The 21,999-nt window shown below is 54.2% G+C and overlaps 1 protein-coding gene across 2 annotated transcripts in view; it reads right to left on the bottom strand.

Annotated features, from left to right (window-relative positions):
• Positions 1-19,453, bottom strand: part of SLC19A1 (solute carrier family 19 member 1) — a 47,035-nt gene extending 27,582 nt beyond the window's left edge. The window contains exon 1 of one of the 2 annotated variants that reach the window (XM_014343171.4): positions 19,092-19,453. The gene's annotated coding sequence lies outside the window, so the exon portion shown is untranslated. Of the gene's footprint in view, positions 1-1,234; positions 6,573-19,091 lie in introns of those variants that run through there. The other variant, XM_024926983.4, reaches the window with a different exon arrangement.
• Positions 19,454-21,999: the final 2,546 nt, after the last annotated feature.

A 21,999-nucleotide genomic window follows, 5' to 3' on the forward strand; every position in this document is an offset into this window, starting at 1 on the left:
TCCTGGCCGCAAGCTGGATCCGGGACGCGGGTCGGGCCCACGCGCCCTCAGGGGTGGCCCTGGGCCGCCTTCGTGGGGCTCCAACAGGGACACGCACAGCCTGCTCTTGGGGACCGCACGGCCCCGAACTCGGCGCCCCCGGGACCCCGCCGCCCGCCCTCCTGCCTGACTGTGACCCGTAAGGGATTGTACCAAGGAGCAAGCCGGATCCAGGACGTGGCCCGGGGCCACCAGTCCCCATCCCAGCAGGGAGAGCCCGGGGGAGACCCGCGCAGGCCTCGCAGACGGCAGCGCAGTCACACTCAGGAAGGGGGGCCTGGGCCACTCTCCCAGGAAGGCGTGGGGCTGCAGCAGACAGCACCGCCGAAAGCCCAAGGCCTGTGCAGGACACGGGGGGAAGTGGGGGGCCTCAGGGTCACTTTACCCTGGAGTTATCCAGGGCCTGGCTATGGGGAGGGAAGCCAAGCCGAGGGCTGTGGGGGCCTCAAGGCTAAGGAGCCAGGAAGTCCGCCGCACAGAACAGAAGGGGACGGCCACCGCGGTACCCACAGCTCAAGAGTGCGGGTCCCAGGCGAGGGGTGAGTCTGGGGCAGCAGCCCCTGGAATGTACCCCTTCCGGAGTGTAGACAGCACAATCCGCGACCTGCCTCCTGGTGTTGCGGGGGTGCTCTGGCTCTCCCGCCCACCAGCCGGGCAACCCCACCAGGAAGCCAACACAGGGCCCTTGCCCTAAATGGCCGCCTGCCCAAAGCTCTGGCCTGGGCCTTCTTTCCAGAGTCCTGAGTGTAGCAAGCCACACGAACAAATCTCAAAGAAACTTAAAAAGGATTTGTTGGCTGGAAATGGGGGATCTGGGGTAGCTTGCAGAATTTAAGGGAACACTACAGGATGGAGCGCCTCGCCTGGAGGGACCCCCTGCTTCGTGGGAGCCCTGGCTCTCTCCCCTGTACTGGCCTTCTCCACGGGTGGGCAGAACCTGGCCCTGCTGGAAGACAGGAGGGGCAACGCGGAGGAGGAGGGGCCCTTCCTTCCCTCCAGGCAGAAAGGAGCCAGCCCTGGGGCCAGCTCGCCAGGGCAGCCTGCTCCCTTTACACGCAGGACAGGCCAGGAAGCCGAGGGGAAGTGGGGATGAACAGCAGCGGGGCTCCTAGACCCCTTCCCACAGAAGGATGGCTCCCACCCCCTTCCCGCCTGGAGACAGCAAGGCAGGGAGCCACAAAGACCAGTCCCTCACCTGTCTCTCCGGCCAGGTGGAGCCAAGCGAACCCGCCGCTGCCCGCGAGGGGCCTGCCCAAGCTGCCCTCGGGTCCCCCTGCGTGGCAGGAGTCCTGGGAGTTCCCCAGCCACACAAGGCCCAGGTTTCCTGCAGGAGCTGCTTCGGAGTGGGGAGGTAGGGCTTCCGCCACCAACAGCACTTGGCAGTTGTAATCTGGAGGCAGCTGCTCTGAGGAAAGAGCCAGGAGACTCGTGAAGAACTTACAGAAACCTCCATTGAGGACTGCGAGGAGTGGCCACAGACAGTGGGGCGTGGGCTTCCAGAGGGCTCCACCCAAAATAGAGACTTACAAACGCAGGTGACTTGGGAGTGACACTGGCATCTGGGAATGGATCCTGTGCTTGGGCCCTCAGGAGCCTCCAGCGGTCCCCGTCCTTACGTGTTTCATCATCGGTTTGTCAAATAGTTAAGTGCCTGAGCGTCAGGGATGGGAGGGAGAGCTGGTCCCTGGGAGAAGCCCTGGGTTGGAGGGATCAGCAGGGGCCCAGCAGTGTGGATCCCAGCCCTCCAGCCTGTAGGCTGCAGCCATATACAGTGATGTCTGGGGGCTGCAGGCCGCAGAGACCCCTTCCCCTCCTGGAGGGGCTCAGGTGGGCTCTGCAGCCCACCCCACAGCAATGCCCCATCCCCAGCTCCTGGGCCCCCACTCCCCAGCAGCCTTAGCACCCATAGTCCAGGCCCAAGAAATCTCTGCCAGAGAATGAGGACCCTGCCCACCCACTGCCTTCTGAGACCAACCGGCCAGTCCTCTGCCTTGGCTGGAGAGACGCAGGGCTGTCCCTGTGGTTAAGGTCCCTGTCAGCATAGGGAGGCAGTGGCATTCGAGCAGCCCTTTCCCTCAGCTGGTGCTGTTGTGGTGGCTGTGGCTCTGGAAGCAAGGCTTGGACCAAATGCTAATACATGGACACACATGCACAGAGACACACGGATCCACGCAGACGTGCAGAGACGTGCACATGCAGATGGACACAGACATGCGCAGACACATGCACACACACTGATGTGGTTTGGATTCTCTGTCCCCTCGGAATCTCATGTTGGAATGTGATTCCCAGTGTTGGAAGTGGGGCCTGGCGGGAGGTGTTGGATCATGAGGACGGATCCCTCATGAATGGCTTAGCACCATCACCTTGGTGATGAGTGAGTTCTTGTTCAGTTAGCTCACTCAAAAGCAGGTTGTTTAAAAGAGTCCGGGATCCCCCCCTTGCCCTCCCCTCCTCCCACTCTTGCTATGTGACGCTGGCTCCCCGTCACCTTCCACCATGAGTGGAAGCTTCCTGAGGCCTCACCAGGAGCAGATGCTGGCACCATGCTTCCTGTACAGCCTGCAGAACCGTAAGCCAATTACACCTATTTTCTTTATGATACCCAGTCTCTGTGTTCCTTATAGCAACACAAAAACAGCCCTCCCCATACATACACACACGTACAGACACCACCAAGACATATGCACAGATACAGAGACGTAAACATACAGACATACACATGACACAGACATACAGAGATACAGAGACATACACATGCATGCTCCTTGCACACAGCACCCCATATGCAGGAAGACGGGCGTGGACCGGCCTGCCACGCCCCAGCATGTGCAGTGAACTGGCCTGCACATGGCCTCAGCCAGTTTTTCCTCCCGCACTTCCAGACGTCTCCCCAGTCTCACCTTGCTGAATGACAGGTGCTTCTGCTCCCATCTGAATCTGCTTGGTAGAGGTGCAGTGTGCCCTGTAAATGCCTTGCCTCGCTTGCTGGCCAGTGGGTCTCTGCTGCAGCTGCCCCTCTCTCCAGCCCCCACTCCCGCCAGGCCTTCGCCCCCACTTTTTCCACGAGCTGACCTCCTAACACTCCCAGCGGCCAGGGGTGGCCCATCACAAGGGCCTAGGGGCCCAAAGGTCTGGAGAAGGGGGACTGACATGGATGCCCCTGTGTCAGGCCTCCCAGCACTAGCCCCAAGCCCAGGCCTGCCTGCAGCTGTGGCCCCCATCCTCTCAGAGGCTGAGCCGGGCCACCGTCCTCAGCACCTTCTCTGTGAAGCCAGAAGCCCTGTGGCGGCTGAGCGGAGAAGCAAAGCCCAGAGGAAGAAGCGTTGTCCCTGGCCTGCCTGGAGCCCCGGAGCTCCTGGCTTCCGCATCCCCCAAGTGAGCGCAGGTCCCTCACAGCCTGTCACAGCCTGTCACAGCAGTGGGGCTAACCTGGGCCTGTGCCTGCCACACTTCTTCCCTGGAAGGGTGTCCCACCTGGTCCTCTGGGCATGGAGTTGAATTCCGAGCCCCACTGAGGCCCCGGACAGCGGCCCCAGCAGGCCCAGCCCCTCTCAGTTGAGCCCTGCCTGGCCCAGCAGCAGAACACTGAATCCCGATGCCCCCAAGTCTCCCTATAGCCAGACTTTCACAAAATCATGCTTAAATAGCCCATCTTTACTAGGGAAAGGGGGAGGTTTGAACCTCTTTGGAATCACAGGCAGCTGTTTAGAATAATGTCATCTAACAAAAGAGTGTTCGAAAAACATTAAAATAACCAGTGGAAATCTGGCCACTGCAAGGTGGAGTTTGAAGCCTACACTGCCTGGTCCTCATTTCCAGAACTTGGAGGTGATAACCCTCCTGCCCACAGGTGGAGTGATGTCCGGCTACAGGAACATCCTGGGGTCGGAGGAGGTTTGCATCAAGCTCCGCCACAATCACAGGCATGCATCTTGGTTACAAGCAAGCTATCCGAGAAACCTAAGCATGACGTTAGAAGACAAAATGATTGGGAAGGAAGCGGCAGAGTCTCTGTTCACAGATGATGCAATTGTCAGGGCAGAAAATCCTAACAGGTTATCAAAAATACTAGAAATAATAAGGGCATTTAGCAAGGTCATGAGATACTAAGTCTATATACAAAAGTAATTGTGCTTCTATAATCTAGCAACAAATAATTGGAAGACAGAATTTGAAAAACAGCATTTACAACGCCAATGAAAATCAGAAAATATCTAAGAATGCATTTAATGAAAAATGTGTAAGTTCTCTATACCAAAAGCTGCAGAACATTACTGAGAGAAATTAGTGAAGAGCTAAATAAATGGGGGAGACAGACCTTGTTCATGGATTGTGTAAACCAAAAATAAACTTCTAAGCCCCCAACCCTCTGAACAGACCACTCCTCTGGGTAAGGGCATTCCAAAGTTAACCTGAAAAACTGGTTCAGGCCATGAGGGGAAGGGAGGGATGGATACTCGTCATTATACCTGACCCCCTTTTGGAATTCAGGGAAAGCTGACCAACTTTCAACGTCAACACAGACCTTAAGTCTGATAAGAATCATTTAGAATCTAGTCTTTGAAGCCTGCGACCCAGAGACTTCATCTGCTGCTAAAACTTTGATCTCCACAACCCCTTACTGTAACCTAGACATTCCTTTCTATTGATAATAACTCTTTCAACCAATTGCCAATCCCGACATGTTTAGCTTTACCTGTAACCTGGAAGCCAGCCCCCACCAGGTTGTCCCACCTTTCCACACCAGAGCAGTGTATATCTTACGTGTATTTGATTGGTGTCTCATGTTCCCTTAAATGTATGAGACCAGGCTGTGCCCAGTCACCTTGGACGCATGTTTTAGGATCTCCTGAGGGCTGCGTCAAGGGTCATGGTCACTCATATTTGGCTCAGCATAAATCTCTTCATATATTTTACATAGTTTGACTCTTTTCATTGACAATTGGAAGGCTCATTATTAAGGTGAACATTCTCCCCAAATTGATCCATAGATTCAGTGCAATCCAACAGAGATCTCACAGGCTTATTTTTTAGAAATTGAGATGTTGATTCAGAATTGAGATGGAAATGCAAAAGACTTACAATAGCCAGAACAATTGTGACTAAGAAGAGTGACGTCGGAGAGCTCAGAGATATGGAGACCAAGGGAAGCTGGTGGAGTCCGGCAATAGGACCACCCACATGGACCACAGATTTCCAACAAGGGTGTCCACGTAATTCAGTTGGGGAAAGGGTGGTCTCTAGATCACATAGTTCAAGAACAGCTGGATATCCACAGGGGAAGATGAACATCAGACTTTATCACGTCCCTTTCACAAACACTAATTTGAGACTCAAACTAAAAGCTAACCCTGTCAAACTTGTAGATCTGTGTCCAGTGACACAGGAAGCAAACAAAATGCCACACCTGGGAGGAAACATTCATGTTCCTTGTATCTGATACAGGACTTGTATCCAGACACGTAAGTGACGCTTACAACTGAGTAATAAGAAAATAGCCCACTTCTTAAAATACACAAAAGAGGCCGGGCACAGTGGCTCACACCTGTAATCCCAGCACTTTGGGAGGCCGAGGCAGGTTGATCACTTGAAGTCAGGAGTTCAAGACCAGCCTGGCCAACATGGTGAAACCCCATCTCTACTAAAAATACAAAAATGAGGCTGGTGTGGTGGCGGGTGCCTGTAGTCCCAGCTACTCAGGAGGCTGAGGCAGGAGAATTGCTTGAATCTGGGAGGTGGAGGTTGCAATGAGCCGAGAGCTCACCTCTGCACTCCAGCCTGGGCGACAGAGTAAGACTCTGTCTAAAATAAATAAATAAATATATGCAAAAGATTTGAACACTTAAATAAGACGTGAAAATGTACCTAATATCATAAATATCATAATCCTTTGTCATTAAGGCCTGAAGTACCAAACCACTCCTACTGTAAAGGCTAAAATTTAAGAAGCTGACAATACTAAGTGTTGACAAGGCTGTGGAGCGGTATATGGGGATGTGAAATGTTACAAACACTTTGGAAAACAGTGGGGCACCTTCTTGTGGAGTTTAACATGTGTCTACTTTATGAACCACAGTTCCACTCCTAGGCATCTGTTGAAGAGATGTGAATGCATGATCCCACAAAAGCCCATGCACAGGGGTTGTACCCTGTTCTCATGTAACTGCTAAAAACTGGCAACAACCCGAATATCCATTATGGGATGAAGGATAAACACGCAGTACATCCACGTAACAGGGACTACTCAGACTAAAAGGAAATAACAACTGAGTGAGTCTCAGCACCCTCGTGCTGGGGGGCCAGAGTCCAGCCTGGGAAAGTCCATCTGTGGGGGAGGGAGGCTCCGTCCTGGAAGGAGGCAGGTGAGCAGGTGCCTGTGGTGGAGGCTCGGGGTCAGTGGAATTGTTCTGTGTCTGATGGGGGTAGAGGTTAATGGTTGTGTTCATCTGTCAGACATGTTTAACAACTGCTTCTAATGGGTGCAATTTATGGCATGTGAATTGCACCTCAATAAAATTGTTTTTTAAAAGCCTGCACTGCTGGAAGTGGGGGAAAGGCCTGGAAGCACGTCGAATGCTCCAAGCCCTCTCGTGTCTCTTGGGAGACAATCCAGGCCTCAGCTGGTTACAAGGGAGAACCCAGAATGGCCTCAGCCTCGGGAGAAAAGGGCAGTGATGTGGCAGGGGAAGGGCAGGGGGACAGGTAGTGGGTGGTGGGGAGGGGGACAGGTGGTGGGGGAGGGGCAGGGGGAGAGGTGGTGGGTGGTGGGGAGGGGGATAGGTGGTGTGGGAGGGGCAGGGGGACAGGTGGTTGGTGGTGGGGAGGGGGACACGTGGCGGATTGTGGGGAGGAGGACAGGTGGGGGGTGGTGGACGGTGGGGAGGGGACAGCTGGGCGCACACTGTGGCTCTTGGTTGCAGATGGGGTACAGGTCCAGTATGCTCCAGCCACGTAGGTCTCCATGTGACCTCCTTCACATCTGGTCCCCACAGAGACCCCCATCTCTGCCCCTTCTTAGCCCCAGGGCAGCCCTCCCAGGCTGCAGAGCCCCGAACTCTCTGGCATCTTGGGAACCGTCTCTCCCCGGCCAGGCTGGCACATGCGGATGTTGCAGGATTGGCCAAAAGTGGACAGTAGGGGTCAGTGTGGGGTACCGCCCACCCCATCCCAGCCCCTCCTGGGCTGCTGTGCATCCTGCTCCTGCCCACCCAGCCCAGGCTGGCACCTCCTCCTGGTCTCTCCCACACCCCATGCACTGCCCTGGTCACTTCCGTGGTTTGGGGTGTTTCCCTCCTGGGGAGGCACCTCCTGCCCCCTGAGGCCTCTGAGCCCCAAAGGGTCACATGAGACTGTGTCCCCAGGTGGCAGCTGTTGGTTCTCTCCAGCCCCCACAGACACCTCAGGCCCCCGTATGCCAGACCCCATGGAGACGGGGTCTTCTGTGCTCCCTTCTTCCCATGGGCCACCTGCCACCCCGTCCACAAGCACAAGTGAACGTTTCCACGTGGAAAGGGCTGGTTCTCCAGCTCCAATTTCCTTGACTACACGGTCTTATTAGATCCAGAATGGAACTGCATGAAATAAACAGGGAGATTTGGGCAGGATGGAGCTCAGTTCTCCCAGCCAAGGGGAGACCACAGCCAGCTCTCCATTCACGGTTCAGGATCACAGCGGCCCCGCTGGGAGGCTTGGCCTTGCAGGCCCCGGGCTTCCGTGGTTTTGTTGCATGCAGATTTCGTCGTCTTCTTCTGAATGTTTCAGTATTCACGTGTTCCTGGATGACTGGCGTTCCCTCTCACTTTTCACACGCGGTAGTGCAGGGGCGTGCAGTCTGCAGACCCCTCTCCTCTCCTCCACCTTCTCCTCAACCTCCCTTCCCCCCACACCCATCTCCCCTCCCTGCCTCCCTCCTCTGCCTTCCTCCCCTCTCCTCCGCCTTTCTGTCCCCTTCCCTCCCACCACCGCCCCCCAACACCCCCCCGCCTCCCCACAACCCTTCCCCCACCCTCCCCAACCTTCCCTGCACTGGCACCCGCCTCCATTCTCCTCCCCACAACACCCACTTCCTCCTCTACCTTCCCCCTCGTCTTAGTCCCTTTCCTGTTCTTCACAGTCCCAGCTGCGCCTGGGTTGGTTGCACTCTCTGTTCCTCTTATTTTCTTTCAAGGAACTACCTTTTGGATCTAAAAACTCAAGTTTTACTTAAGAGGCTGAGGCAGGAGAATAGCTTGAACCCGGGAATTGGAGGTTGCAGTGAGCCAAGACACTGCACTCCAGCCTGGGCGACAAGAGCAAGACTCCATCTCAAAGGAAAAAAACAAAAAAAATCAAGTTTTAATTGCTTTCCAATTAATTAATTTCTGCTTTTCTCATTATTTTTTCTTTTTCCTGTTGACTTAGTTGTTCCTTTTCTGTTCTAGTTTCTGAATTAACTGCTATGTTCCTTTAATTTGAATAAAACTAGGAATAATAAACCATTTAATAATTCATTCCTCTCACGGGGCACCTTTGGCCAGGCCCATGGACGCTGTGTCACTACACTTGTTGCTGTCAGCCTCTACGTAGGACGTGATTTTTGCTTGATTTCCTCTTGGACTCATGACTCATTACAGAGAATGATTCAAACGTTTCCAGTAGCCAGATGTTGTTGTTTGTTGGTTTAATATGTCGTTTTATAAAGTTCAGATCAAAGAACGTGGCCTAAGCAGGTTTTCATTTTGTGAAATTGTTTTGAGCTTCGATTTGTGGCTTGGTTTTGGGTTATGTTTTAAACTTTTTCATGGGCTTTCGAAAAATGCATATTCTCTATGCACATCGTGTTTTATATGAATAAAATCTAAATTGCAAATAGTGGGATTTCAATCTCTGATAGCCTCATTCATGCATTGTCTGGGGTATGTGTCAAGTTTGCCAGAGTGAAGGGCCCCGCCGTGACTGGGGTTCGCGCCTCCCTGCATGTCCACGCCTTTATGTCCGTACTTTAGGGCAGCGTGGAGATGGACCCACACCGCCTGCGTGTTCTGCCGCCGCGCTGGCCTGAGACCTCGGCTTCCTGTGCGGCCTCCTTATGGCTGTTTCAGGTGTGTTCCTCAGAGCATGGGGTGGAATTTGCTTTTCTACAAAAGGTGTCTGCCCGAGTGTCTGACCCACTGTCTCGCCGCTCCACGGGGCTGGCTGTGTGGTGGGGACTGACGGCCTCCTCAGGAGGAGACAGTGATGACCCCAGGGAGTGGGTGAGGCCACTGTCAGACCAGAGAGATCTGCGATGGGCCAAAGAAGAGGCTGGGCTGCTGCTGCTGCGTCTGTGTCTGCCCAAGGGAGCTACATCCTGGCCTCAGGACCTCCCTCCCAGCCTGAGCAGCAGGGGTCAGGCTGGTCCAGCTCTCAGGAGTGTCCCAGGGAAAGAACAAAACTGCCCTCCTGTCCACTCCAGGGAGACCCACAGGCTGTGCTACCAGCAGGCAGTTTGGACATCGGTGGCTGTTGGGTCGGGGGCCCCAGGGAGAGCCCCTGGGGAGAGCGACACCCACCCGGAGGCTCAGGCCAGGCCAGGACTGCAGCCCTCGAATGTGCAGAGACCCCGGGTCCTACCCAGGCCCGGGTCTTGGGACCACGCGGAGGAGGGATAAGCGCGTGCTATAATCCGCAGTCACCAGCAGAGCAGACAGCCTCTCGCCCAGAACAGAGCACCCGGGACAGCCCCAGCCCCAGCAGAGAGGGACTGGTCTCAGCGGAGTGGAGCGGGTCTTAGTGGGTTGGGGCCAGTCTCATCCTGGCCCTGGGTGTGTCCCAGACCCCTAATGTGGAGCCTGCAGGTCATTCCTGGGCCATGAGTCTGATCTGACACGGGAGTCTCTGGGCTGGTCCACCCATCCACCCTGTCCCTGCGTTTGTGCTGATAGGAGGACACTGCCCAAAACACATGACGGCTGTGTGCTATGATCCACGGTCACCAGCAGAGCAGACGGCCTCTCGCCCAGAACAGGGCACCCAGGGCAGTGCCAGCCCCAGCTCTCCGTGGCGCCCCCCACGTGCTCACTTTTACACAAGCCCTCGCGCAATGCAAGCTCTTCCTCCTGGCAAATCGCAGGGGGCAGATTCCACTATCTCGCTCACCTGGAGGAATCAGCACCGATGCTGAGAAGAAACAAGACTCCACCTGGGCGGCAGGTGGCCAGGCTCAGGGCTGGGGCAGGACCGGAGCGGGGGCCTCGCTGGAGGCTGGGCCTGGAGGGCAGGGGCCTTTGCTGCCGTGGGTGCAGTTTTGTAAGCAGAGGCTGGGGCTGGGTCTTGCCCTGCAAGCTCTACTGGTCCTTCCATGCACAGCGCGTCCTTCCAGGCACAGCGCATCCCTCCCACCGGCCTAAGGGGACAGGAGCCGCTGACCTTTAGGACCTGTGCAAGGGTCATGGTGCTGTATGAAGGACACGACTCCAGGCCACATCCTCCCTCCAGCCCGTGAGGGTCCCCGGGATAAAGTCCAGAGGAGCCACAGGGGACACGGCTCAGCGGGAGGCAGCCCGGCCAATCACAGTGCCAGCCCTAGGCCTTGCTGTTATTATTTTGTATTTTTTTGTGGTAAAAGAGACATAAAACGTACCATGTTAACTATTTTCAACTGCACACTTCAATGGCATTAAGGACATTCACACTGTTGTGTGGCCGTCACCCCCATCATCTCCAGAACTCTTTCGTCCTGCAAAACTGAAGCTCTGCACCCAGGACACTCACCCCCAATCCCCCCGCGTCCCCATCCCAGTCCCCCCGCGCCCCCTCCCAGTCCCCCACACCCCCTCCCAATCCTCCATGCCCCATCCCAGTCCCCCGCGCCCCCCTCCCAATCCCCCCGCGCCCCCTTCCCAGTCCCCCACGCCCCCTCCCAATCCCCCACGCCCCATCCCAGTCCCCCGCGCCCCCATCCCAGTCCCCCGTGCCCCCATCCCAGTCCCCCATGCCCCCCCAATCCCCCGCGCACCCAACCCAATCCCCCGCGCCCCCCTCCCAATCCCCTGCGCCCCCATCCCACTTTCTGGCCGGGTCTGGCCACCGCGGGGCCTCTGAGAGGAACCACGCACAGGGGGCGTCCTCTTGTGCCTGGCCAGGGGCACTCAGCATCGTGTCTCCAGGTCCCTGCACGGGGCAGCGGCGTGGAAACTTCGTTTCAGGCTGGCGATCCTCCCTGTGTGCGTCTCCACATTTTGATTTTTCATTTATGGATGGACATTTGGACATCTCCTTCCGCTTGGCTGTGGTGACTAAACTGCTGTGCTATCATTTTTACTATTATTGTTATGACAAGTTGACAAGTGAATCTTTCTCTTACAGTTTCGGTTTTTCCCATTTTATTTGCTTTTAACTGTCCAGATTCATTAAGTCCCAGCAGCGGGCCCTGTTCCCGGCTTCAATGGCGAGGCCCCTCGCCTTCTCCCCAGAAGCAGCCCCTCTGACGACATCGGTACTTTCGGTCCATTCCCTGGGTCGATGTTTCCAGAACCCCGCGCCCAGGAGCACGTCCAGGTTATGTGTGGGGCCGCCCTGTGCGCGCGCCTGGAGGCCTCGCGTTTCCCCGACGCAACGCGGGGAGTGGCCACCAGGGGGCGAGCGGCGCCCGGAGCCTCCGCGGGTCCCAGCCCAGCAGCCTCGCGGCGCAGGGGGCGGCGGGGGCGGCGGGGGCGGCGGGGGCGGCGGGGGCGGCAGCGCTGCAGGTGGGGGTGGGGGTAGAGGTGGGGGCGGCGGGGGCGGCGGGGACAGTATGGGGGGCAGGGGCGGTGTGGAGAGCTGGGGGCCGTGGGGGGTGTTGGGGGCGGGAGGGGGATGAGGGAGGTTGTGGGGGGAAGGGGAACCGGCTTGGGTGGCCATGCAGGCGACGCGGGTTGCAGGGAACAGAGGTGCAGGGGGCGGCGGCGGGGGCGGCGGCGAAAGGGGACGGGCTTGCGTGGCAGCGCGCAGGGGCTAAGGGGCTGCAGGCCAACCCACCGTCCCGGGCACTTGGGACTCAAGAGGGCGGCGGGGCGGGGCGGCCCGCGTGGGGAGTGCCTGAGGCTGGCCTAGGCCCTGGGACCGTAGCCTCCCGAGCAGGGTGGGCTCCACGCGAACGGCGGGCGCTGGCAGAAAGCGACCCACGCAGAGTTCCGCGCGAGCCGAGGGGCCCGGCTGCCGCCCATGCACGGTCCTGGAGGTGCCGGGAGGGGGTCGCGGACCTTGAGGCAGGATCCACGTGGTCCCTGCGGGCCCAGTGAGTGACATCACCGCGACGCTGCGCATGGAGCAAGCTCTACACCCGGGAGATGGCCACGGTGCGCATGCAGCAAGGTCTACACCCGGGAGGTGGGCACGGCACAGACGATCCTCTGAGGTTTCCAGGAAGACCCCCGCCCTAATCCTCTGAAGGTCGGAGGTCATAGGTCAAAGCCGAGAACAGAAGGTGGGGTGGGGCACACAGAGCTGGAAAGAGGGGCCTGAGCATCGGGCGGCCACCAGCAGGGTCCCCTCCAGGCCACAAGGATGCTCCCGTTCCAGTCCCCGGAAGAGGGTGGCTGCAGCCACCCCGGGGATGACCAGCAGAGGTCCTCACGGCCTGCGGTCCGGGGAGACCTGAGACTCCTAAGCTGAGCACGTCAGCGTCTCTACCTCCACTGCAGACAGAAAGACCGGGCGGACCCAAGACTGCAAGCTCAAGCTCTGGCGGGCAGCGGGGCCTGTGAGGGCCGAGGGTGGACGCTGCTCTGAGCCAGACCCGCTCGTCAGCAGCTCGTCCTCCCCCGCTGCTCCCCACCAGCGCCCGGGCTTGGGTGTTTGATGCTTCCAACTTTTAAAGAGAAGCTTGAAATCTGTAATTCTTATGTGAAACCCTGCCTTTCTTAACTAATTAAAGACTTAAAATTAGGTAGTTAAAATTAATTAAAATTGATTAAATTTGTACTAATTAAAACTAACTGAATTCTTCTCAAAACACCGTGCAGACGAAACCAATCAGAGACACACCTGTCTGCAGCCATAGCGCCAGGAGACACGGGGTGGGGGCCAGGGACATGGCCGGAGCTGTCACAGACAGGACAGAACAGGACGTTGTCAAGCGCTCTGTGGCTGATCTGTCTCTGTTGCACCAAAGTATTTTAAATGTTCTCTCACGTCCTCTGGAAGATCTTGGATGCAGAGAGAGGCGGGGTGGAGGGTGGCGTGGGAGACCTGTGGCTGGGGCTTCCTGGGGGCCCTGCACGGCAACCGGCCTGCACGTGTCTCCTGGGACGGCACCTCAGATGCCCGGCCACTCCGAGAGGCCTCTGGACACCATGTAACCTCCCCTGGGCTCAGCCCTGGCCTGGCCAGTGCCCTGGTGCCAGGACTTGGGCACCAGCCACTGCCTCCCCACGTGTCAGCTCTTTGCACAACGGCACCCACTGCATGGAGCTGCCCAGGACTCAGGAAGAACGGAGCTGGAGGCTGGGCCCTGGGGCTGCTGGAGCCCTGGCAGCAGGAAGGGATTTGAGATAGAGAACCCGAGGCCAGGGCACTGGGGCTCAGACAGTGGCCCGGGAGATGGGTCTTCCCTATCAGTGGAGACAGACCTTGGCCTCGTGACACCCTGGAGTCCCCGGCTTTGACCCCGTAGCCCGTGCCACATTATCCTGAGGCTTCTCGTCTGCTCTGAGTGAACCAGGTGCTGGCCTGTGCCTTGTGGCCCCAGCCTGGCCCTGAGCCCCGGGCCCTGCACACCTTGCTGGTAGTCTCTGTCACAGAGACGGGTGGGCCCGGAGGCTGCTGGCATGTGAGGGTCCGCCTGGAGTGTCCTGCTCCAGCCGCAGCCCTGCAGTGGTTCATGGCCAGAGCAGAGGAGCGAGGGCTGGGGGTTTGTGCAGTGACCAGGACCAGGGTGCAGGGGCCCAAACCAAGGCCACTCACTGCCCTGAATTGAGCAGAAGGGATGCTCTGAGGCTCCCGGGGAGCCTCAACCCTCCACCACACTCAGACAGTGTGCCTCTCTTGGACCCTGTCCTGGGCTCTGGTGACTCTCGGGGATGCTAGTGAGGAGCTTGTCCCGGCTCAGGCTGAGCCCTCTGCTCAACTAACAGCACAGAGGCAGCCCAGACGGTTGCGGAGCGGAAGCGAGTGTGGGGGTGGCCGTGCCCTCGGCACTCGGACTTGGCCTCCTGAGCCCAGTGGCATGGGGAGTGATAGTGTGATGCTCACCTTTGCCTCCTGCGTGTCTGACGGAATCATTCCTGTTTAGACATGAGCTCCATTCTTCGGAGGGCATGACCAGGAGGCCACCTATTTGGGGATATTTTTAGAGTCGTGCCATCCAAGGCAGTCTGTGCCGAGTGGCTCCATATTCAGACAGCGGCGGCATCGTCTCCAAGCCTGGGCTCAGTGGTTAGCACGTCCCGTGCTGACGAGAGACTGGAGGCGGCTTCTGAAAACTGGGGCCAAGGCTCTCTAGTCGGACTCCACACGGCCGGTGACAGATCAGGCCAGACAAGTGCATGACACCCAGCATCCAAGACGACAGGCTGAGACCCCCCAAGTCCAGGTGGGCCACGGCTGGCTGGACCTCAGCTGGGACTTGGACATGCCGGCTCTGCAGCCTGGCCCCAGGGTGTGGGCCTGCAGCTCTGGCTGCTGAGAAATCCCCAGTGGGCCCTTCACCCTTTGAAGGATTCACCCCATTGTCACTGCAGTGAGACCCCCTGAGAACCCGGGAAGGCAGTGGTGCCACAGAAGGGGTGCTGGCCGGCGAGCCTTGGGGATCTTCCCAGGGGTGCAGCAGGTGGTGGGGCTGTGACTGGGCTGCAGAGGGTGTTTCTTCTTCGCATGTGGCCAGTGTGACTCGAGTTCAGCTCCAGAAATAAATGTGTGAGAGGACTGCGTTTGGTTTGAGTGAGGGCAGGCACAGGTAGGGAGCGGAGCTGCTACAGGAAGCCCTGCGGCCGGGAATCTGAGGGAGTCGGGGCAGGCTTGTTGCCAGGGCAGGACAGAGCACGGCCACCTGGTTGCTTGGAGCAAGATGGAGCTGTGTTCCAATTTCTCAGCACACAGGGAAACACATTTCAGTTAAATTGAATTTTCTTTTTCTTTTTCTTTTTCTTTTTTCTTTTTTTTTGAGGTGGAGTCTGGCTAGGTCCCCAGGCTGGAGTGCAATGCTGCAATCTCAGCTGACTACAACCTCTGCCTCCCAGGTTCAAGCGATTCTCCTGCCTCAGCCTCCCAAGTAGCTGGGATTACAGGTGCACGCCACCACGCCCAGCTAATTTTTGTATTTTTAGTAGAGATGGGGTTTCACCATGTTGGCCAGGATGGTCTCGATCTCTTTACCTCGTGATCCATCCACCTCAGCCATCCAAAGTGCTGGGATTACAGGCATGAGCCACTGTGCCTGGCCTAAATTGAATTTTCATGTGGAAGTCAATAACTACATAAATTTGGGGATGCCAGTGGCAGAAATCACAAAGGAAAAGATGGGTAGACGTGCTTGCATCCAACCTAAAAACATCTTTAAGTCAAAAAGCACCATGAAGAACTGCTAGCCCCTCAGCTGTGTGGAAACATCGCGACGTTGAGGCCGGGTGAGTGTCAGTGTCCTGGGTCCATCAGGGAATTGCCCCCATCTGTGTATTTAGGTCGGTGAGGTGTCACCACGCACCGACAAGGAGACAAACACACACACTGAAAATGGCCAGGGGTGTGGGCGAGTCCCCCATGGGGACCAGCGGTAGGCAGCGTCCTCCGGAGACCACAGGAAGGCCACGTCTTCCAGCTCCAAATTGCAAAGATTTGCTAAGATTTATATTTTTTTCCAGTTGTTTTTCAGTCTTTATTTTATTGAGGCCCCTGCAGGTACTTGTGGTTTCTGATTTGCAGCTCTGTCCAGGGAGCATCCGGCCAAACCTAGAGCCCGGGGCGTGCAGATGGACCTCTGGACGTGGGGCCACACCTGCGCGCGAGTTTTCTCACTTACTGGCTCGGAGGTGGTTCCACATCAGCACACGCAGAGCTTCCGTGTTCCTCATTAACAGCAGTGAAGAACTAGTCATTCAAATGCGCATCATTCCCTCACACAGGGTATTTTTAAGAGAAATTGCTAGACATGGAGTTTGCTGTCAAAATGGCCCCCAGTGTGACAAGCAGATTTATTTTCACTGTGACATCCATTTCTGGTGATGATGGGGGCAGACAGCCCTCCACATGGGCAGTGGGCACAGCTGAACCTCAGGCAATCGGCCACAGCCCCAGAGACAGGATCCGCATGTGAACAGACAACCCGCAGGGGCCAAAACATCGGAAATGCAGCTTACTCTGCGGAAGGCAGCACGTCACAGCCCCCAGCTCCCAAAATGTAGGAAACTGGCTCGTGCCAGGTGTGGCTGGAACGTGGGCATAGGGGAGCCCTGGGGTCACTCATGGAGCATAAACCGTGCAGCCTTCCTGGGGAGCGGCCTGGCCCTGAGAGGTGGGGACGCCAGGGCCCAGCAAAGTCCTCTCCAGGATCCACCCCCCAAGGACTCCTCCCACAGCCACACAGGGCCCACACAGGGACGTGCCCACAGCTCAATGAGGCCGGCAGGAGCGGGACACTCCGTGTCCATCACCTGGGGAGGGTCAGGCAAAGCGCACTGGGTGCCCACTATGGCCCCCACAGGAGCTAATCCACCATGCAGCAGGGAGGGGTCTTGGAGACGCCATGTGGGAATGGGATGTGGCACTGGCACCCCCGCTAGGGTGCCCACGGTGGCGCCCACAGGAGCTAATCCACCACACAGCAGGGAGGGGTCTTGGAGACGCCATGTGGGAATGGGATGTGGCACTGGCACCATGGTAGGAAGCGAAATCAGAGTCCAAACAAAGAGACACACACTCCTCCAGAACAGGAGGGAAGAGACAACACCAGCAAGGACAGCCGCACACGGCGGGGCAGGGGAGCGGAGGTTGGAGTTGGGAATGAGGATTTGAAGGACCAAGAAGAGGAATGACAAAGGTGAGGGGTCTTGCGGAGTGGTGACTACAGTGGCCAAGTGCCAATGAGGACAAACCCAATGCTGGGCTGAGGCCAAACAGAGAAACAAGAAGAGCAGCACCCAGGCTTGGAGCTGAGGGAGGCCCGAGCCCCGGAGAATCGGCTTGGAGCTGAGGGACGCCCGAGCCCCAGAGAATCAGCGCTGTCCTCTGAGCTGGCCTCTCTGATGCTGCTTTCTCCATGATAAAGAGGCGCTCTCACGGCTGGCAGAGGGAATGGTCATGGCCTGGCTCAGCCTCAGCTGCTGTTCTTACCACTGCTGTGGTCATTCCCTGCCCTTAGAAACGAAGCTGCTTCCCAGCCACCCATGTGCAAAGGAAGAAGGAAAGAAGGAGAATAAACGACCGAGCCTAATCCACTTTCCCTGCCTTGCGAACCACAGTATTTTCCGCTGCCGTGCACTTGGAGAGAGCAAATGTCACTGAGTCTTGTTGAGAAGACAAGAGAGGCGAGAGGTCTGAACGACACCCAGCTGGGGGCAAATGCCTTCAGACAAGCACAACCAAAGTAAAACAGGAACGAGCAATGACCCTAAAAGATGTGCCAGAAATAATTGACCAAGTATAAAATAAATATTTGAGTATTCTATTGCAGTAACTTGCCATGCCATTCACTTGTAATAAATGAACCTCTTTCGAGTTAGAACGTGTTGCGTTTGTGCAGCCAGGATTAAATATGGCAGGTCTGGGGCCCGGAGCGCCTCCCAGTGTTGCCACTCCTGGCCTGCTGGGTTCCAGCTGCAAGTGCTGGACTCTGCATTGGAAGTGAGGGTGAGGCCGGGCGCGGTGGCTCACGCCTGTAATCCCAGCACATTGGGAGGCTGAGGTGGGCAGATCACCTGAGGTTAGGGGCTCGAGACCAGCCTGGTCAACATGGTGAAACCCCGTCTCTACTAAAAATACAAAAATTACCCAAGTGTGGTGGCGTGCACCTGTAGTCCCAGCTATTTGGGAGTTTGAGGCAAGAGAATTGCTTGAACCCAGGAGGCGGAGGTTGTAGTGAGCCAAGATCGTGACACTGCACTCCACCCTTGGGGACACAGCGAGACTCCATCTCAAAAAATAAATAAATAAATAATAAATAATAAAAAAATTAAATAAAAAGTGAAGGTGGGAACCTGCACAGCAAAGAAAGATAAGACTTCCAGGCTGGGTGCAGTGGCTCACGCCTGTAATCCCAACACTTTGAGAGGCCAAGGCGGGCAGACCACAAGGTTAGGAGATCGAGACAATCCTGGCCAACATGGTGAAACCCTGTCTCTACTAAAAATACAAAAATTAGCTGGGCATGGTGGCAGGTGCCTGTAATCCCAGCTATTCAGGAGGCTGAGGCAGGAGAATCACTTGAACCCAGGAGGCGGAGTTTGCAGTGAGCTGAGATCGCGCCACTGCACTCCAGTCTGGCAACAGATCAAGACTCCGTCTCAAAAAAAAAAAAAAAAAAAAGACAAATCCAGAAATGCACACTAACTCCAAAGGGTTTCCTCTTAATTTTAAGACAGTTATCAGTCAGAGAGCTCAGGCATGAACCAAAATCTATGTTTGTGGAAAATGATACACAGACAACACTCACCACACAGGTGCATCACACTGACACGACACCACACGCATTCGCCACATCGGCATCGTAAAGGGAAGCCCCAGTGACTACGGAACATTTGTGACTGTCTCTGGGAAGTTTTTCAAAAGGCCAGTTCTGAAAACGTCCACTAACAGCGCGGGAGGAACAGAACCTAGACTCACTCTCCCCCATGAAACAACTGAAAAAAACAGGCAAATATGTGAAGCAAAATGTTTTCAGAGCCTGGTCTCCGGCAGCGTGGTGCAGTGCTCCCTGAGAGACGTGAAACAAACGGGTTGAGACCTAGAGCTGCCGGAGCTCATGACCAGGAGAGAGTTTCCAGGATGCAGCACAGGGAAAAGGAATCCAGGCAGAACCACGGTTTCCTACAGCTGAGGAAACACAGCTGGGAGGCTGCAAGGCAAAGATGGCCATAAACCACAGGACGGAGTCCCAGACAGAAAGGAGCTGTACTTACGGTAGATTCCAACAATCCGCAGAAGATCCTCCTCCGGTATCTAGGTGTGAATGGATCAGAGGGGAAGGAGCTGAATTTACGGTAGATTCCAACAGTCCATGGAAGATCCTCCTCCAGTGTCTAGGTGTGAATGGATCAGAGAGGAAGGAGCTGAATTTACAGCAGATTCCAACAGTCCGTGGAAGATCCTCCTCCGGTATCTACGTGTGTACGGATCTGTGCAGGTGTGAGAGGCAAATACTCAAGGCCAGGGAAAGACCATCAGAAAGAGAAGCAGGAGTGACCCTTAGAGCTCATGCATAGGCAGGAATGTTGCCTGTTCCGCCAGTCAGAGCGGAGATCTCATGGCCCATGGGACGTGGAGTGGAGCACTCAGAAGGCTTTGCCACAGTAGGGGAGATAAACTCGTTCTAGGCTAAAAACTGTTCTGACCTTGCCTGAAAAGTTCAAAGCAAGCCTTGGGAGAAACAAACTGTTTCCATGTAACTTAATTGCATTCCAGAACAAAGCTCAAGAATATTTGTAGGAAGACAAAAATGTCAATTATTTAACAAAGTAAACTCAGAATGTCTGGCATGCAATCAAAAATTAGTGGGCATGCAAAAAAGAAAAAGAAAACATAACCCAAAATGAGGATATAAATTAATCCATAGAAACAGATCTAGAAATGACAAAGAAGGTAGATTTAGTAGAAAAGGACATTAAAACAATTATTGTAACTATATTTTTATGTTCAAAATGGTAAAGAAAAGAGTGAGTATTAGGAGGAGACACATTGAAGATTCAAAAAAAAAAACACAAATCAAACTTCTAGAGATGAAAACTACAACGTCTGAGGTGAAAAGTACACTGGATGGGATCCCCGCAGATTAGACATTGAAGAAGAACAGATGCGTGAACCTGAAGACACAGCAACAGCAATAGAGACTGTACAAAATAAAACACACAGAAAAAAATACTTAAAAAATGGACAGAGCATCAGTGAGCTACAGGACAACTTAAAGTGCCCTAATGCGTGTGTAATATTAAGGCACTTTAAGTTGTAAAACAAGGATTTGAACAAGGTAAACCCACAAATCCAAGAATCTCAGTAAACCCCAAGCACAAGAAATATTAAGAAAGCAACACCAAGTCACATTATAATCTAACTGCTCAAAACTTGTGTTAAAGCAAAATTTCTTAAAACCAACTAGAGGGAGGGAAAACTTCACATACAGAGGAATGAAGATAAGGATAAGGATGGATTTCTGATTGGAAACAATGCAAGTGAGAAGACCATGGAGCAACCTCTTTAAAGTACGAACAGATTCTTTTTCTTTTTTTCTTTTTTTTTTTTTTTTTTTGAGACGGAGTCTCACTCTGTTGCCAGGCTGGAGTGCAGTGGTGCGATCTCGGCTCACTGCAACCTCCGCCTCCCAGGTTCAAGCAATTCTCTTGCCTCAGCCTCCTGAGTAGCTGAGTCTACAGGCATGCTCCACCACGCCTGGCTAACTTTTGTATTTTTAGTAGAGATGGGGTTTCACCATGTTGGCTAAGATGGTCTCAATCTCTTGACTTTGTGATCCACCCGCCTCAGCCTCCCAACGTGCTGGGATTACAGGCGTGAGCCACTGCGCCCGGCCGAAAGTACCAACAGATTTTTAAAAAGTGTTAGAATTCTATACCCGAGAAAAGCATCTTTTAAAAATGGAGGTGAAATAGACTTTTTTAGGAATCCAAAGACTGAAAGATTTCATCAACAGTAGACAAATGTCAGATGACATGTTAAAGGCAGTCGTCGGACAGAAGGACAATCTGAAGCTGGACAAAGGAATAAAAAGTATTGGAAATGGAAAATATGTGGACGAATATTAAAAACTTACTTTTAAAATATCCTTAAAAGATAACCAACTGCTTAAAACGAAAAGAAAAAACCTAATGATGTATTGTGAGGTTTAAAAATGTGTGAGGTTGGCCAGGTATGGTGGCTCACACCTGTAATCCCAGCACTTTGGGAGGCCGAGACGGGCGGATTGCTTGAGCTCAGGAGTTTAAGACCAGCCTGAGCAATGTAGCAAAACCCCGTCTCTACAAAAAATACAAACAATTAGCCGGGCATGGTGGCACGTGCCATAGTTCCTGCTACTCGGGAGGTTGAGGTGGGAGGACCTCGTGTGCCTGAGAGGTCAGGGTGGCAATGAGCCATGATCGTGCCGTTGCACTCCACACTCCAGCCTGGATGACAGAGTAAGAAAGACACTGTCAAAAAAAAAAAAAAAAAAAAAAAGTGTGAGGTTTAAAAACGTGTGAGGTTTAAAAATGTTTGACAACAGCAAAAAAGGTGTGAGAGGGGATGGAAAGATGCTATTTTAATATCACATTACTGCGTAAGTTAAAGATACATACGATTTATCTTAAAGCTACAAATAAAAGAAAAAACAAGAATTATAGCTAATAAGCCAACAAAGAAGATAAATGGAATTAAAAACACAATGCAAAAGAAGGCAGAAAAAAGAAAAAATAACAGATGGAACAAATATAAGAAGAAAAGTAAGATAATAGATTTAAACCCAATCATATTAATAATCACAGTCATGTTCTAATGGCCCAAACAATTCAATTGGGGCAGAAATTATATGATTAGATAAGAAAGCCAGACTCAACTTTATGTTGCTGACAGGGAAAAACACTTTAAATATAAATATACAAAATTGGTTTAAAATCAAAAGATGGAAAAATATATACCATCGCACTATTCAAAAGATGGCCAGAGTGGCTATTACAATATCAAAGTAGATATCAGATAAGTAACATTGTAAGAAATAAAGAGGATTATTTTATAATAATAAAGGGATTAATTCATCAAGAGATCTTAACAACCCTAACCATGTACGCACCTAATAAAGCTTCAAAATACATGAAGCAAAAA

The sequence above is a fragment of the Pan paniscus genome, chromosome 22 (assembly GCF_029289425.2).
Source record: "Pan paniscus chromosome 22, NHGRI_mPanPan1-v2.0_pri, whole genome shotgun sequence".
Taxonomy (NCBI): domain Eukaryota; kingdom Metazoa; phylum Chordata; class Mammalia; order Primates; family Hominidae; genus Pan; species Pan paniscus.